Below are 20287 nucleotides of genomic sequence, written 5' to 3'. Positions count from 1 at the left end.
GCACCCTCCTCCTTCAAAACATGCCTTTAACGTGTCAATATAAATTCCAATAAAGGTGATAGAGAAGAGAAAACCTTGCTTAACCCTCTATAATACAATTAATTCCTCTACCCAACCATCATTATTTATAAACTTAGCAATAGATTTCTCCTACAACATCACCTTTGCAACTATCAACTCTAAAGATACCTTTAGATCTTCTAATCTAATCCATGGGTTTCTTCTAAAGGCACATGAAAAGTTTTAATAAATTCAACTAAGAAATAAAGTTAATCAAATTTATTATCTTAACATTTCTCTAAAGTAATTGTAATAAAAATAAATGATCCAATGTTGAATAATAGTTTCTAAAAGTAATTTAGCCTTTAGCTTTGTTTCATGATTTTTCAAACCAAATTCCATACAATTTAGATAACAAAGGAGTAATCATGATGGTTATGTAACTTTACAAGTTATTTTGTTATTTTTTAAAATAAGAATAATGAGACTTTCACTCTAAAGTTAGGAAAACCATATTTCACTATTAAATTGAAATCCTATGAATGTGTGGAAAAAATTCAAGCTTCCAATTACAATTTCAACCTAATACCCTTGAATTTCCTAAGCCTTGTCTTTTTCTAGGAACTTAATCTCAAACACAACGTTATCCAAACTTTAAAAATGTGTACATGGTCATAAGGATTTGATTATTACTTAAAACATTAGGGGATTCATAATTTTTTTATGATATAAATTCTAATCAGCCATAGGGATTGCATTATTTTATTTAATAATAAATCAAAGGGAACTCATAAATTTAATTTCAAGTAATTAATTTTATTTTATAAGTGTGATAGATGAAAGTTGGTCTTAATGGATGGCAATATAATTAAATTATATAATTAATTTTAATATAATAAAAAAACAAATTGTTGTTTTTTAATGTAAATAATTTAAAAATAAAAATTTAAGAAAAACATATTAAATAAAATCTACCAAAATTTCAATTGAATTGAATTTGGGTGGCTAGGCAAAATAGTTGTTATCCTCCCCACCCAAGTTCAAGTCTCGTAAGTTGACATGTTGACATTCTAGGATAGAGTAACTTTGTTGCGCTCTTAAGTGACCCTATACTAAGGGTTGGCCTAGTACTAGTAACATTTCTCTTGCCTTCAAGTTGAGAGAGAGGATGACTTTCTTCCTCGGGTGGTACCCAATGCCTAAAATTTTAGTCAATCAAATTTAGCTTGGGTGGTTGGGAAAAATAGTTGTTATCCTTCCCACCTAGGTTCAAGTCTCATAAGTTTACATGTTTTTTCTCTAGAATAGAGTAATTTTGTTGTGTTCTTAAGTGGCTCTATATTGAGGGTTTGGCCTAATACTAGTAACCTCTCTCTTGCCTTTGAGCTACGAGGGAGGTTGACTCTCTTCCCCTAGTGGTGCCTAATGCCCAAAATTCTTCCGGGTTAAAAAATTAAAATTTGTTAAATATATTAAGAAAATAAATTTTAAAAAATAAAACATTAAAAATATAATGTTAAAACTAAAAAACAAAAAGGATAAAATCCCTCTTTTTAATAAAGGTATGAATCTTTTAGTGGATGTTGGCGTGAATATCAGAAATCCTATGGAAGGAATGGTGGCTCCCCTTAAATCTTCAAATTTGAAGCCTGGTGAAAGTGTACCATTGTCTTATACAGTGTCACAACTGGTGGATAGATGTAGCCCCATTCCCATGCACGCACAAGTGGTTATAGGCTCCAACTGTTAACAATGGTGGACTCAGGTGGCAAATGCATCAGCCTTTTTAAAACATTTAATTTGCTTCATAAAATATTTAATTCTCCCTCTCCTTTGTATTACTCGTCATTTTTTATAATATTTTCAAGAAATTCATTGGTATTTCGTTATGGATTCGGCAACTTTGCAATTCAATACCTTAGGATGGTGAAACAGAAGCATGGGTGGATTTATCTGGTTCGGTGTCGCCCTTAATATTGTTTCAATGATGTATGTACCAAACCATGAGACAAGGTGGCTATCACCATGTGGAATTAGAAGCTTCGTGTAGGATAGAGGACCTCTCATGGCAGACTCAGGAACTCCATATCATGGGCACGAGCAAGACGTGATAATCTAGTTCCTCGAATGTTTACTGGAGGATATGGAAAGGTTGATTAATGTTATGCAACAAGAGAGTGCTTCACGAGAAATAGAATGCTAGACATATCAATTATTAATCTAAAAGAGGTATGAATTAATGCAAATCAAGATGGAGAAAATTCAAGTTGAGATTCAAACAGGGATGGTTGCAATGGATATTAGGCTTATAAAAATAGAAGAAAAACCCATCAATAAAGAACATGCAACCCTAGAGGATTCCAAGACCACTGAGGGACCAGCAAAGAAAAAGGCTAGAAGAGTTGGGGAACATGACCAATAGGTCAAATACAATGACGACGAGCTGCAAGAAGAATTCAAAGAGTCAAGATCGCCATCTACCAGATAAATCATCATGCCTTGATAATTGTTTATGTTTTTGTATATATAAGTTATTATTAAGAATTTTTTTTAAGATTATAGTAGCCATATATTTAGAATAGTTGGGAAAAAATGACATAAGCATAGAATATCTATATTTTGGACTATTGAACGCAATATAATATTCGATCATGAAGAACTATGTAGGGGTTCTGTCCCATAAACCAAACTTTCATTATAGTAGTAGACTCCTAATTGTTTCTTTGAAAAAAATAAAGGTATGAAATTTTCCATTACCCCATGTAAAGTTCCATTTACAATATTATTAGTAGTATATAATAAATTCTTATAAATTACCTAAGTACCTAGTTAATGAAATTAGGGATGAAATCTTTGATCTGAACTTAAACAAGAACACAAGAAATTACAAATATACCCATAAATACATAGATGCAGCATAAATAACACTTCATTTCATTAATATCAAATATTGAAATATGCTTACAAACAGAATGGAAATAAAACTAGCTCGAGCAATGGTACCTTATCTCTGAGAAGAGATGTGGCGACTACATGCCTCTGAACTGTGTTAAAATGAGGATCAAGGGCTTATTTTTTATTTAACAACAAGGTAAAATCATAAACAACCAAAACCCTATCCCCGGGAGATGGAACACCAAGAGTTTGTGGGCCCCGTTGGGGTTAGTTGGGCAGCCAACTTCCCAGGGTCATAACTTGGTCATATTATCTTCATTTGGCGCGTACAATACCTTGTTGGAAAGATATCTCTGAGTACTACAGGATTTGTGGCAGGCCCCATCCTATGGCCACAAGTGTATTGCGGACCTCTAGAAAACACCGTTTAGGGGGTAAAAACTGCTCTAAAAGTTTAGGACCCGAAAAAACTGCTAAAAATTGTAAATGTTGCAATAAATAAGGAAACAGTTGAAACCGACTGGAGGTCTAGGTGGAATAGGTGGGTGGCCACCAATATCCACCTGGAACATTCCTCCCTCCTTAGGAAGAAATGGTCCCCATTATGTGTAGAGCCTCCATGAGGTGAGGAAATTTTTGTTGAACCTGGTCCCTAATGAACCACTTGCCCTGGTGAAGGAGTTTTCCTACATTGACAACTCGATATAGTTTGATCCTCTGTTGGTGAGTTTTATTGATATATGTGTCCATGATTTGATCATTTTTGGCATGTTCCATGTAGTCTTAGTTGAGCTCTATTGGTGTGAGTTGTTTTGCAATGTCGGATGTGTCCAGAAATGGTGGAAAGTATGGCCACAAGCGGTCTACATTGAACACTAGGTGGAGGCCAAGGAAAGGTGGAATGTTAATCTTGAAGGCATTGTCCTCTACAGCCTTGGTGATAGTGTATGGCCCATATCAAAGTGGGTGAAACTTGTTGTGGGGTCTAGCGAGGTGCTCCTTCTGAAAATGTAGCCAAACTTTGTCACCCACTTGGAACTTGTGTGGCACCCGATGTTGATCATGGTGTTGCTTGTACTTAGCATTGGATTTGTCCAATATATCATGGACCTGTTGGCAGATGTTTTGAATTCGCTTAATGAAGTTGTTAGACCTGTCCACTTTGGACTGGACATGAGTTAAATCTACCTAAGTTTATGCAAATGATATGGCCACATCAATGGGACATAATTGCTTAAATCCCAACCCTACCTGAAATGGGATGTGGCATGTCAAGCTATGGAGAGCTTTGTTGTAGTTGTGTTGGAAATAGGGGAGGCTTTCATCCCATGTGCGTGGATTCTTCGAGTTGTATATGCGCAAAATGTGTACGATCATCCTATAGATGACCTCTATTTGGCCATCAGTTTGCGGGTGGAAAGTCGTGGACTTAATAAGTTTGGTATCCAGCTTCGACCAAATACTTGACCAAAATGCACTTAGGAATCTGTTGTCCCGATCTAAAAAAACGGACTGTGGGATCCCAAATTGTACCCACATTCGCTCAAAGAAGAGCTTAGTAGTGGTCTCTGTTGTGATACTCTTCTTGCAGGCCGCCATAATGGTCATCCTAGAGAATTTGTCGACGACCACGAAATTGAAATCATGGTCGTGCTTAGTAGAAGGAAGACCCGACATGTAATCCTTGGAGATGGATTCCCAAATTCGACTAGGATTAAGCAGAGGAGTATATAGGTATTACTTCTTGAGGGTTGGTTTGGCAATGGCACAGGCAGTGCAGGATCGAATGTACTTCCCAACATCCTAATGAAGGTTCGGCCAATAAAAATACTTTTGTAGTACTTACACTATTTTCTCTACTCCAAAATGTCTAGTGACCCGATTGTAGTGCCCCTCCCAAATCATCTTGGCACGCTCACTTGCAGGAACATAAATATGTCCCATGTGGCATAATAGTGCATCCTGGAGGTGAAATTTTGGAACTTGCTTACCTTCTAGGAGTGTCTGGTATGTGTCATTGAATTCTGGATCACTCTTATAACTATGTGGACCCGAAGTCTCATGCCCACATGAGTCGAGCACAGTGATCAGCGCCATGATTGATGGTCGATTGAGGCATTCTACAACATTATTGGTGTTTCCCTTCTTGTACTTAATGTTCAAATGGAATTGTTGCAGGTATGTGGAACATTTTTATGGTGATTATTCTTCAACTTCCCTTGTGACTGTATGAACTGCATGGTTTAGTGGTTTGTGTGGATGATCATTTCCTTCCCCATAATGTAATGCTTCCATTGACGACAGACTTGCATAATGGAATACATTTCTTTGTCATAGGTGGGATACTTTTGAACTATGGTTGAAAGTGTCTCACCGTGGTAAGCCGTTGGATTCCCCCGTTGGGTAAGAACTGCACCAATAGCATAGTCGAAGGCATCTATCTCAATCTCAAATTGTTGTTGCGAGTCTGGTAATGTGAGCACTGGTGTAAAGCAGAGGCAATGCTTCAACTAAGCAAACTCCTTTTGTTGGGTTTCAAACCAAAATAACTTTTCTTTCACTTTGCCCTTGGTGACTTGACTTAAAGGCCAAGTGATGTGAGAGAACCCCAACATGAACCTGCGATAGAAATTGGCAAGACCCAAAATGATACGGAACTCTATTAGAGTGTGTTAGGATCCTATAATATAGGAATCAAAGTGTATTTTCCTCTTACTATTTATCTTGAAGGTTTGCAGGCATTCGAAAAAACTACTTCAAAAATTATACACCATCACACAAACATTTCAAGCCTACCCATTTGATCCATTTTTCTATAGGAGGTGTGCAACCATACAGAGCATAGAGAGCTACTTGGACATGCTATGAATTTGCTACGAAATTGATTTTTTTTCATAATTTTAAAAAGTTATTTCTGACCAAATGGAGCTGAATTTTAGAAAACTAAAAGATTTTTTTCCAAGAACAGGCCAAATAACAAAAACCTCCTTCAGTTTCTACACTATTGGCATTATGATGCATGTGTTGTACTTGATGGCAACCCTCTTGTAGCAGAACAACTCACTTGTATATGGTAACTAGATGAATCTACAGAGGAGATATCAAATGTGAGAGAATGCATGACAGTTGTGACAAAATGCAGGGTAGTTCAAAGGAATCAGTTCAGAAGTAATGTACAATGGCAACTCTCTCAGATGACAGTTCACAGTGCAGCAGGTTAAAAACAAAGAATTACAGATCAGACTACAAAGAATGAAGAAAGAGAGGTATATGCAGGTTCACCTTGACCAAGCTGCGTATACACGCAAGTTCACTGAACACAAGTAGTGTATACATACACACGCACTTTCACAGAAGGAAAAGCGCATATATCTTGGAAGACTAAGTATTTGGTCCATGGTATTTTGATCCATGGTATTGGTCCAAGGTATCTGGTCCGAGGTATTGACCCTAGGTATTTGGTCCAAGGTATTGGTCCTAAGTGGTTTTGGTCCATGGTATTGAGAAAGGCCTAAAACTATAAAAGGAGGAGAAGATCATTAGGCCAGGTGTGAAAGTATTGAATATCTGATGAAGTGTGAGATCTAGTATGCAGGTTATCGGCTTATGGTGCTTTGTTTGATCTAAACCAAGGATGAACCTTAGTGGTTGATGAGGTATAAGATCTAATGATGGATCGGGATCTTCAGGCTTGAAATGAATTATCATTATATGGTTTGATCATAGTCTAGATCTTAATACTGACGCATGTGTTGTTCTGTAAATGTTATGATATGGGTATGACTGAAGTCTAGAATAGCTGCAAAATTATGAATTAATATTTACAGACATATACACAGGTTGGCTTTGATAAAATTGCGTATACACGCTAGTTCAACACATCTAAGTAGCGTATGTATTATGCAATATGATATTTGAAGGTATAGGTGGATCTAACTATTGTTGCAGAATTCTAGGTTCTGCTCTGTGTTCTGGTGATTGTAGTTTGATGAAAGTATACTGAATGTTCAAATCGATTGATTGTGATTTGCTTCAGTGACGATGGGCTTTCAGTGATTCAGTTATGGGTGATTCAGAGGTTTATGATTGATTTTTAATGATTGGTTAATGAAAATGTATTGGATGGTTGTAGTGCAGTGGTGATTGATTTTGAGCTTCAATGTTGATAATGGGACCAGTATGAAAATTAGATGAAACGAGGCCTTCATGTGTATTGTTGTGTACCAGGAGCATCTAGTCTGAAAATTTATGAAAAGTGGTCCCTGGAGGAAGAGAGAAGGTTGTAGACTTCTGTAGGTCGGCACCTAGGTACTAGTAAACATATCGGCTAGTACAAGAGCTAGGGGGTTGTAGCTCCCTTCCAGTAGAAGCTAGAGAATGAGAGAAGCTAGTAACCTTCTGCAGGTAGAAGCCTACGTACTGGTATGAGTCTGCACCAGTACAATGTTGTCAACATATTTTCTTATTATTAAAAGAAGACAGAGATGACAGCAGTAGGTGGTTTTCACCCACATTGAGTTTCCACCTTAAATCTTGGTGTTGTTGTGTGTTGCTTATGTGTGATGGCTCATTCTGTTATTAACTACACATGGTTACTCTTTAATGCATAATAAAGTACTGATGCACAAATTAAAGATCAACATATGATGAATTAACTGAATCATTAGTTTGCTAGATATACGCTTGTTTCCTTAAACACAGTTGCATGTACACGTGGGTTACCTTCATTGAAGTAGCATATAAATTTGAGTATGAAAAGAAAAAGATTATTGACTTGACTAACACTGATTCACCCCCCCCCCTCTCAGTATTATTTCCAACAATTGGTATCAGAGCAGGTCCTTTGGTAGAAGCTTGATCGCTTGAAGGAGATCCGTAAAACAATGGGAAAGAAGCTAAAGAAGAAAGCGTCTCAAAAGAAGAAGACATCTCAAAGGAACTATGACAGTGGGAGAGTCGATTGGGGATTATGTGGAAGCAACTCTTCAGATTCAGAATTACCTTAGAATGAAGATGAACAAACAAAAGAACTATCAGATATGAATTTGTTATCCTCTAGTGATACATTTCTCTATCCATTTGAAGATGATGAAAGTGACAGCGGAACAACTGAATTTGATCTTATGGGTGAGAGAGAAAAATATCAAATAGAGGCAGAATTTAAAAGGCTCACAGACAAAATTATAGCTCAACAAGGTCTATTGGACAAAAGGGAGTGTGCCTTCAAAGAAGAAGCTACCAAACTAAAAGCTCAACTAGAGGAAGGAAACAAGGAAAAGGAAGATCAATGTCAAAAGTTGTAGGATGAAGTGACATCATTAACAAATGAATTAAATAAAAGGAGCACAACAATCAAGAAACTCAAAGATAGATCCATTTACTATGAAAGTCTTGAAGCTAAGATCCTCTCTCTAAAAGAAGATCTTGAAAAATCAAATAAGCAGAATGAAGAACAAGAAAACGAAGTTCTTGAATTAAGGCAATAGATGGAAGAAGGAAGAAAATATGAAGAAATCATGAAGAAATAGTATCTTGAAAAGGAAGAAAAATATCAAGTTGAGGTAAATATCCTAAAATGTAAATTAGGAGAAAAGGATAAGCTTTTACGATTTCAAGATAGTACTAAGATTTTGGATGATATTCTTAGTATTCAAAGGTCTCTTGCCATCAAAACTGGTCTTGGTTTTCATGAAGGTGAATCTAGCTCATAAAGTTGGCAAGGAACTCTAATGCAAAATCTGAAATGCTCAACAAGGAGATGAGAGGTCAATCCCATCAACAACCAAGGAAAGAACTTCTTTAAAGAAAATCTTTTACTCCTAACTATGGAAGGGATAGTCGGTTATTTCCTCAAATGAATAATGTTGAATGTTTTATATGTCATAATCTTGGACATGTTTCAGCGAGATGCGGAAGTAGAATGGTTCAAGATCATCCATAAAAAGTTCATCAGCTTCCAGGTACTTTAAGGGATATTGATTTTCTTGCAATATGTTTGGTCACAAAGCCATTGACTTCTATAGAAGAAATATGAAATATGTAATATGTTATGCATGTAACAAGTTTAGACATATAGCAAAGGAATGCAGGAGAAAATTTCGGGCACCATACCAAAAGGAGAAAACATCAACACACTTGAAGACATGGAAGAAGAAGGAAGTACAGTCAGAAAAATGTGGCATGGCATAGTGTACAGACATGACAGACTCAGGGGAAGCCGAAAGTATGAAACTTCATTGTTCTAAATCTCATACGCAAGTTTCATGAAGACAAGTCGCATATATACGCGAGTTTGAAGCTGAATAGTCGCGTATATGTAGTTTGAGAAAAATGTTATGGGACAGTCTAAGAAAAAATGATGTGATATGATTCAGACAATTATCAGTTATCTTTTATGTCGTAAATGACTACAGTCTATGGATGTTATTTAGAATTGTTTTGATCCTCACAAGTTTTTGTTAACTTGATGTTTATCTGATTTATGATGATGCCTTGATACTTCTTACTGATATATGCAATGATCAGATCTGACAGTGAATAGGTGGAACAGGTTCAGGGGGAGAACAGGATATGCTTCTAATAAAGCATTGTTGGCGTTATGGTTAGAATTCTTTGGTACCTAATCAATGATGATAATGCTTATATGGCTTGCTATGTTGCAGTTATGAGTTTCCCATGATAAAATGTCAGATGATATTTGGGATCGCATAAGTTGGTATTCAGATCTGATTTATGGATAATTGTAAATGACTTTTGATGATGCATATAGTACATATATGTTGCTTACATGGTGATCTTCATAAGGACAAGGAGAAGTACAAAGCTTGAGTACACAACTTCGTTATTTTATGATGAGCCAATTATTTCTTTTATGTCGCTGACATCATGTCTTCAAAGATGCATAAAGTTGATATGGTGCAGATATGATGCAGGATTCCTATATTTCTTGGCTCTCACATGGTTGAGGATTTTTTTTGTTGATGATATCAAGAAATTTTGACAAATGACCATGAGCTCATGATTTACTAGATACATATTGCTATCTCTTTGATGGATATACAGTATGCTGGATACAAGGATGATTACTTAAGTTGCATATTTATAAATATTGTTGGTTGGCCAAGAGAATGGTGTTATCGCAGGTCACATGAAGACATAGCTATTTGAAGACGTGGATATTCAAATACATGGCTTACCTAGACACATAATGATAATGAGTTCTTACCTTATGATGATAGGTTGATACTCACATATGTTGATTATCATGGTTGATGCTTGTCAGATGTGGGATGTTCCTTAGTGATGACACATGGTAGATATATTAAGGGCTCTTGTGAAAGATCATAATGTTGGAAATAATACTGAGAGGGGGGGTGAATCAGTATTATCTAGCAATTTACCAAATCTTCCTTATTTGATCTTTTGAAATATTCTTGCATATCAGTACCATAAAACAATGAGCATGAATAAAGAAAATAGACAGTCACACCAAAGAACACAAGATGTAAGGTGGAAACCCAATGCGGGAGAAAAACCACCTGCTGCAATATGTCTCTATCTTCTTTCAAGAAATTCTTTTTACAATGATTTTGTACTGGTGCAGTCCTTTACCAGCACGCAGGCTGCAACCTGCAGAGAGCTACAACTCTCTCTCGTTTTCCAGTCTCTCCTGGAAGGGAGCTACAACCCCCTACTTCTTTTCATGAAGAATCAAATGATCAACAAGTATACAACAGATACAGTCTACTACAGATATCAGATCAGTAATTACAGAAACAACCCAGAACACCTTATGGACAGAAATATACAGTCAACAGATCATCTTAAGACAGGGACGCATATTTTCTTTCTGTGGCCTGCGACTGGACGCAGTGTACCTTATGCTGTTCTGCGTGCAGACGCACTGTTCCTCTTTGCTTTTCTGCGACCGACGCACACAGAAACACTATCGCGCCGCGTCTTTCGCTTCAGAGACGCACCCAATACCACAGTCGCGCCGCGCCCTTTGCCTCAGAGACGCACCTGAGCCTTTACTGTACTGCGTCCCGGCGCACTTTCCCTTCACTGAATCTGCGTCCCTTCAGATATAGAAGATAAGAGGACTTCAGAACCAACCCAAACACTCAGATCCACAGATCTGATCATGCGCCATATAGATCGTAGTCCATTAGAAGATTCGCCCTTATAGATTTGGACTAGATCTCACCAAGAGATATTCAACCAAGATGATACTTAATCCAAATGAACTCCTTTGCTTTATATAGGCAAGCTTCTCCCCAAAGCGTGGAACAATACCACGAGCCGACACCATAGAAACACAAAACCGTCGGCTAGATACCACACAAGAAACCCCCACGTGCTTTTCTCTGCCTTGAAATGTGTGCACTGGGCGGACGCACCTCCTGAACGGCTGGCCTGCGTCCCTGGACGCGGGTTCTGCATGGTCTACCTGCGGGGACGCACTTGCTGAACATATTTTCTGCGTCCTTCTTGATTTATCACCTGAATGAGTTTGCCATCAAGGACAACACCTGAATCATAATGCCAACACATAATGTGATGACTATGGTGTTTTCACATATGCTATGGTGTGAATGATTTTTTGTTACTGCTTGGAGATGTGACATATGCTGAGTTGATTCATGGAAGGTTATAATAAGGCTCTTTCTACTAAGGAAATGAAGCAAGTTGATCTTGATGAGATCAAGAGGTTGAGTTGATATCTATATACAAACATACTTTGTCACAGGTTGATGATATTTACACTGTCATATCTTTGGAATTAATGATGGACATATATAGGTTGCTGGTCTGGATGTTGTTGAAAGATGCTTATGGAGCAGATCATAGATGGTGTATGATAGTTGCTGATGACTATCATGGTCTTGTTTAGATATTTGGTCTCTGTTATAAATTTCATGTATATCAGTCAATGTAAAGGTCATATAAAGACCCATGATGTAATTATTTGGCTCTGTATGTTGTAGTCTTTTGATAAGTCCCTTTTGATCATATGATGTAATTTGTAACCCCAATATGCATGGGAAGGATGATGTAATAATTGATATATTTCAGTCATGTATATCCCCACTTGGTTGGGAGGATGAGTCAATTTCAGTATATCCCCACTTGGTTGGGAGATTGATATTTGTATGAGTCTTTGATGATTAGAAGTTCAAAGTCAGTTAGTTGAGTGATAGAGTCATGTTATTCCTTTGGAAAATATTTGCAAACTCTGCATGTGCTCACGGGGAGCATGGTTGATATAGTGCATCTCAGCATATACAAAGGGGGATTTTTATCAGAATATTCATCATGTGCTTAGGGGGAGCATGATCAATGTTTATATTCAGTTGTTTAGATATGAAAGTCTTCTTTTTGGTCAGCCCTTTGCCCTTAATGTCAAAGGGGGAGATTATTTTGCTGTTACTTGTTGTCTCTAACAGTTTCTACAGCTTGTGGTAATCAACACCAACATGGTTTCCATCAAGTCCAAAGGGGGAGATTGTTGGCGTTGTGATGCATGTGTTGTACTTGATGGCAACCCTCTTGTAGAAGAACAACTCACTTTTATATGGAAACTACATGAATCTACAGAAGAGATATCAGATTTGACAGAATGCATGACAGTTGTGACAAAATGCAGGGCAGTTCAAAGGAATCAGTTCAGAAGTAATGTACAATGGAAACTCTCTCAGATGACAGTTCACAGTGCAGTGGGTTAACATCAAAGAATTACAGACCAAACTACAAAGAATGAAGAAAGAGAGGTATACGCAGGTTCACCTTGACCAAGTTGCTTATACACGTAGGTTCATTGAACACAAGTAGTGTATACATACACATGCACTTTCACAGAAGGAAAAGCCCGTACAACTTGAAAAACTAAGTTTTTGGTCTGAGGTATTTGGTCCATGGTATTGAGAAAGGCCTAAAACTATAAAAGGAGGAGAAGATCATTAGGCCAGGTGTGCAGGTATTGAATATCTAATGAAGTATGAGATCTAGTATGCAGGTCATCGGCTTATGGTGCTTTGTTTGATCTGAACCAATGATGAACCTTAGCGGTTGAGAGGGATAAGATCTAATGATGGATCAGTATCTTAAGGCTTGAAATGAATTATCATTATATGGTCTGATCATGTATAGTCTAGATCTGAATACTGACGCATGTGTTGTTCTATAAATGTTATGATATGGGTAATGACTGAAGTCTGGAATAGCTGCAAAATTATGAATTAATATTTACAAACATATACGCAGGTTGGATTTGATAAAAGCGCATTCACACGTTAGTTCAACACATCTAAGTAGTGTATACATTATATAATATGATATTTGAAGGTACAGGTGGATCTGACTATTGTTACAGAATTCTGGTTTCTGCTCTGTGTTTTGGTGACTGTAGTTTGATGACAGTATACTGAATGTTCATATTGATTGATTGTGATTTGCTTCAGTGATGATGGGTTTTCAGTTATTCAGTTATGGGTGATTCATAGGTTTATGATTGAGTTTCAATGATTGGTTAATGCAAATTTATTTGGTGGTTGTAGTGTAGTGGTGATTGATTTTGAGCTTCAATGTTGATAATGGGTCCAGTATGAAAATTAGATGAAACGAGGCCTTCATGTGTATTATTGTGTACTGGGAGAATCCAGTCTGAAAAGTTATGAAACGTGGTCCCTAGAGGAAGAGAGAATGTTGTAGCCTTCTGTAGGTTGGCGCCTATGTACTAGTAAACATATCGGCTAGTACAAGAGCTAGGGGGTTGTAGCTCCCTTCCAGTAGAAGCTGGAGAATGGGAGAAGGTAGTAACCTTCTGTAAGTAGAAGCTTGCATATTGGTATGAGTCTGCACCAGTACAATGTTGTAAATAGATTTTATTATTATTAAAAGAAGACATAGACGACAGTAGCAGGTGGTTTTTACCCACATTGGGTTTCCACCTTAAATCTTGGTGTTCATGTGTGTTGCTTATGTGTGATGGCTCATTCTGTTATTAACTGTACATGGTTACTGTATAACTCTTAGTAAAGTATTGATGCACAGATTAAAGATCAACATATGATGAATTAACTAAATCATTAGTTTGCTAGATATACGCTTGTTTCCTTAAACACAGTTGCGTGTACACGTGAGTTGCCTTCATTGAAGTAACGTATATAAATTTGAGTATGAAAAGAAAAATATTATTGACTTGACTAATACTGATTCATCCCCCCCCCCCCCCCCCCTCTCAGTATTATTTCCAACAATTGGTATCAGAGCAGGTCCTTTAGTAGAAGCTTGATCGCTTGAAGGAAATCCATAGAACAATGGGAAAGAAGCTAAAGAAGAAAGCGTCTCAAAAGAAGAATACATCTCAAAGGAACTATGACAGTGGGAGAGTCAATTGGGCATTATGTGGAAGCAACTCTTCAAATTCAAAATCACCTCAGAAAGAAGATGAACAAACAAAAGAACTATCAGGTATGAATTTGTTATCCTCTGGTGATACATTTCTCTATCCATTTGAAGATGATGAAAGTGATAGCAAAACAACTGAATTTTCTCTTATGGGTGAGAGAGAAAGATATCAAATAGAGCCAGAATTTAAAAGGCTCACAGGCAAAATTAGAGCTCAACAAGATCTATTGGACAAAAGGGAGTGTGCCTTCAAAGAAGAAGCTACCAAACTAAAAGCTCAACTAGAGGAAGGAAACAAGGAAAAGGAAGATCAATGTCAAAAGCTGCAGGATGAAGTGACATCATTAAGAAATGAAGTAAATAAAAGGAGCACAACGATAAAGAAACTCAAAGATAGATCTAGTTACTATGAAAGTCTTGAAGCTAAGATCCTCTCTCTAAAAGAAGATCTTGAAAAATCAAATAAGCAGAATGAAGAACTACTCCAAGCTCTTGAAGAACAAGAAAACAAAGTTCTTGAATTAAGGCAACAGATGGAAGAAGGAAGAAAAGATGAAGAAATAGTATATTGAAAAGGAAGAAAAATATCAAGTTGAGGTAAATATCCTAAAACGTAAATTAGGAGAAAAGGATAAGCTTTTACAATTTCAAGATAGTACTAAGATTTTGGATGATATTCTCAGTAGTCAAAGGTCTCCTACCATCAAAACTGGTCTTGGTTTTCATGAAGGTGAATCTAGCTCACAAAGTGAGGCAAGGAGCTCTAATGCAAAATCTGAAATGCTTAACAAGGAGATGAGAAGTCAATCCCATCAACAACCAAGGAAAGAAATTCTTCAAAGAAAATCTTTCTCCTAACTATGGAAGTGATAGTCAGTTATTTCCTCAAATGAATAATGTTGAATTTTGTATATGTCATAATCTTGGACATGTTACAGTGAGATATGGAAGTAGAATGGTTCAAGATCATCACACAGAATGATCATCAGCTTCCAGGTACTTTAAGGGATATTGTTTTTCTTGCAATATGTTTGGTCATAAAGCCATTGACTGCTATAGAAGAAATATGAAACATGTAAGATGTTATTCATGTAACAAGTTTGGACATATAGCAAAGGAATGCAGGAGAAAATTTCGGGCGCCATACCAAAAGGAGAAAACATCATCACACTCGAAGACATGGAAGAAGAAGGAAGTACAGTCAGAAAAATGTGGCATGGCACAGTGTATAGACATGACAAACTCAGGGGAAGCCGCAAGTATGAAACTTCAATGTTCTAAATCTCATACGCAAGTTTCATGAAGACAAGTCGCGTATATACGCAAGTTCAGAGCTGCACAGTCGCATATATGTAGTTTGAGAAAAATGTTGTGGGACAATCTTAGAAAAATTAATGTGATATGATTCAAAAAATTATCAGTTATCTTTTCTGTCATAAATGACTACAGTCTGTGGATATTATTTAGAAGTGTTTTGATCCTCACAAGTTGTTGTAAACTTGATGTTTATCTGATTGATGTTGATGCCTTGATTCTTATTACTGATATATGCAATGATCAAATCTGACAATGAACAGGTGGAACAGGTTCAGGGGGAGAACATGCTATGCTTCTACTAAATCATTGTTGGCATTATGGTTAGAAGTCTTTGGTACCTGATAAATGATGATAATGCTTATATGGCTTGCTATGTTACGGTTACGAGTTGCCCATGATAAAATCTCAGATGATATTTGGGATCGCATAAGTGGGTATTCAGATCAGATTTATGGATAATTGTAAATGACTTTTGATGATGCATATAGTACATATATGTTGCTTACATGATGATCTTCATAAGGACAAGGAGAAGTAAAAAGCTTGAGTACACAACTTCATTATTTGATGATGAGCCAATTATTTCTTTTATGTTGATGACATCATGTCTTCAAAGATGCACAAAGTTCATATGGTGCAGATATGATGCGGGATTCCTATAGTTCTTGGCTCTCACATGGTTGAGGATTTTTGATGTTGATGATATCAATAAATCTTGACAAATGACCATGAGTTCATGATTTACTAGATATATATTGCTATCTCTTTGATGGATATACAATATGTTGGATACAAGGATGATTACTTAAGTTGCATATTTATAAATATTGTTGGTTGGCCAAGAGAATGGTGTTATCGCAGGTCACATGAAGACATAGCTATTTGAAGACATGGATATTCGAAGACATGGCTTACCTAGACACATAATGATGATGAGTTCTTACCTTATGATGATAGGTTGATACTCACATATGTTGATTATCATGGTTGATGCTTGTCAGATGTGGGATGTTCCTTAGTGATGACACATGGGAGATATATTAAGGGTTCTTGTGTAAGATCCTAATGTGATGACTATGGTGTTTTCACATATCATATGGTGTGAATGATTTTGTGTTACTGCTTGGAGATGTGACATACGCTGAGTTGATTCATGGAAGGTTATGATAAGGCTCTTTCTACTAAGGAAACGAAGCAAGTTGATCTTGATGAGATCAAGAGGATGAGTTGATATCTATATACAGGCATACTTTGTCACAGGTTGATGATATTTACATTATCATATCTTTGGAACTAATGATGGACATATACAGGTTGTTGGTCTAGATGCTGTTGAAATATGCTTATGGAGCAGATCATACATAGTGTATGATAGTTGTTGATGACTATCATGGTCTTGTTTAGATATTTGGTCTCTGTTATAAATGTCATGTATATCATTCAATGTAAAGGTCATATAAAGACCCATGTTGTAGTAGTTTGTCTCTGTCTGTTGTAGTATTTTGATAAGTCCCTTTTGATCATATGATGTAATTTGTAACCCCACTATGCATGGAAAGGATGATGTAATAATTGAAATATTTCATTCATGTATATCCCCACTTGGTTGGGAGGATGAGTCAAATTCAGTATATTCCCACTTGGATGGGAGATTGATATTTGTATGTCTTTGATGATAAGAAGGTCAAAGTCAGTTAGTCGAGTGATAGAGTCATGTTATTCCTTTGGAAAATATTTGCAGACTTTGCATGTGCTCAAGGGGAGCATGGTTGATATAGTGCATCTCATCATATACAAAGGGGCAGTTTTATCAGAAAATTTAGCATGTGTTTAGGGGGAGCATGATCAATGTTTATATTCAACTGTTCAGATATGAAAGTCTTCTTTTTGGTCAGCCATTTGCCCTTGATGTCAAAGGGGGAGAGTATTTTGGTCTTGCTTGTTATCTCTAACAGTTTCTACAGCTTGCGGTAATCAACACCAACATGGTTGCCATCAAGTCCAAAGGGCGAAATTGTTGGCATTATGATGCATGTGTTGTACTTTATGGCAATCCTCTTGTAGTAGAACAACTCACTTGTATATGGTAACTAGATGAATCTATAGAAGAGATATCAGATGTGACAAAATGCATGACAGTTGTGACAAAATGCAAGGCAGTTCAAAGGAATTAGTTCAAAAGTAATGTACAATGGAAACTCTCTCAGATGACAGTCCACAGTGCAACAGGTTAACATCAAAGAATTACATATCTGACTACAAAGAATGAAGAAAGAGAGGTATACGCAGGTTCACCTTGACCAAGTTGCGTTTACACGTAGGTTCACTAAACACACATAGCATATACATACACATGCACTTTCACAGAAGGAAAAGCATGTATATCTTGAAAACCTAAGTTTTTGGTCTGAGGTATTTGGTACATGGTACTTGGTCCATGGTATTTTGATCCATGGTATTGGTCCAAGGTATCTGGTCCGAGGTATTGACACTAGGTATTTGGTCCAAGGTATTGGTCATAAGTGGTTTTGGTCTATGGTATTGAGAAAGGCCTAAAACTATAAAAGGAGGAGAAGATCATTAGGCCAGGTGTGCAAGTATTGAATATCTGATGAAGTGTGAGATCTAGTATGCAGGTTATCGACTTATGGTGCTTTGTTTGATCTAAACCAAGGATGAACCTTAGCGGTTGATGAGGGATAAGATCTAATGATGGATCGGGATCTTAAGGCTTGAAATGAATTATCATTATATGGTTTGATCATGTATAGTCTAGATCTAAATACTGACGCATGTGTTGTTCTGTAAATGTTATGATATGGGTATGACTGAAGTTTGGAATAGCTGCAAAATTATGAATTAATATTTACAGAAATATACACAGGTTGGCTTTGATAAAAGTGTGTATACACGCTAGTTCAACACATCTAAGTAGCGTATACATTATGTAAAATGATATTTGAAGATACAGATGGATCTGACTGTTGTTGCAGAATTTTGGGTTCTGCTCTGTGTTCTGGTGACTGTAGTTTGATGACAGTATACCCAATGTTCAGATCGATTGATTGTGATTTGCTTCAGTGACGATGGGCTCTCAGTGATTTGGAGGTTTATGATTGAGTTTCAATGATTGGTTAATGCAGATGTATTTGATGGTTGTAGTGCAGTGGTGATTGATTTTGAGCTTCAATGTTGATAATGGGTCCAGTATGAAAATTAGATGAAACGAGACCTTCATGTGTATTGTTGTGTACCAGGAGCATCCAGTCTGAAAATTTATGAAACGTGGTCCCTAGAGGAAGAGAGAAGGTTGTAGCCTTTTGTAGGTCGGCGCCTACATACTAGTAAACATATCGGCTAGTACAAGAGCTAGGGGTTTGTAGCTCCCTTCCAGTAGAAGCTGGAGAACGAGAGAAGGTAGTAACCTTCTGTAGGTAGAAGCCTGCGTACTGGTATGAGTATGCACCAGTACAATGTTGTAAACAGATTTTCTTATTATTAAAAGAAGACAGAGACGACAGCAGCAAGTGGTTTTCACCCACATTGGGTTTCCACCTTAAATCTTGGTGTTCATGTGTGTTGCTTATGTGTGATGGCTCATTCTATTATTAACTGCACATGGTTACTGTTTAATGCTTAATAAATCACTGATGCATAGATTAAAGATCAACATATGATGAATTAATTGAATCATTAGTTTGTTGGATATACGCTTGTTTCCTTAAACAAAGTTGTGTGTACACGTGGGTTACCTTCATTAAAGTAGCGTATATAAATTTCAGTATGAAAAGAAAAATATTATTGACTTGACTAATATTGATTCATCCCCCCCCCCCCCACCTCTCTGTATTATTTCCAACAGACACAGATGTCATATATTGGAAGAGTCGAATGCATATTTACAGAGTATTTTTCAAGTTTTGGAATTTCCAGTTTTAGTTGTTATGTTTGGATGCATATTTTGAGGATTTGGAGCATATTTTTTGGAAATTGAGAGAGGTTTCTCTCAAATACATTCTCATATACAAAATCATCTCTTAGTTTTGCAACATATGTCCGGATTCAAGATATATGAGCTCGTCTTTGAGCACAATATTTCCAGAAATTCGGTGCCCTCTGTTGTGCAAGCATATTAGTCAACTCTATTTTGGAAATTTTTGAAATTTGCAGCTTCTAGAAGTCATTCTAGTTGTTGGATAAGTGTTGATAAGTTAAAATCATGTAGTTTGAGTTGTTAAACAAAAATGCATTGTTTGGTTGATGTTTCCAAATTATATTAGTCTTGATATAACAATTTTTGCTTTTTCTGCATAGCAAGTAAAGATGCATTGCATCTGGACCATTCTACTTTTGTGAAGTGAATTCGAATTCCTCATTGTATATAATGATGTAAAGATATGGGAAATGGGTCTGGTTGGTCAAATTGGAGAGGAAAGAACATTGTGCATATTGTAATTTTTTCTGAGTTTTAATGAAATTGGTGGATCAAAAGTACCTAGTTAAATATTTTTAGAGATTCATGTGATTCAACTCTCTTATGTGAGTGTTTCCTATTTTGTGTGTGTTATATTTATTCCTATGATGTTTAAATGAAAAAATTGTTTCAAAATTCATCTATTTAATGGTGCTCTATTGCAGTCATTTAGACATTCCATATGTTTTTTCT

This window comes from Pinus tabuliformis, chromosome 6, assembly GCF_031772625.1.
Source record: "Pinus tabuliformis cultivar Carrire ecotype Pingquan chromosome 6, CPIR1, whole genome shotgun sequence".
NCBI lineage: Eukaryota > Viridiplantae > Streptophyta > Pinopsida > Pinales > Pinaceae > Pinus > Pinus tabuliformis.
The sequence above is the reverse complement of the archived record's forward strand: the minus strand, read 5'-3'. Positions refer to the sequence as shown.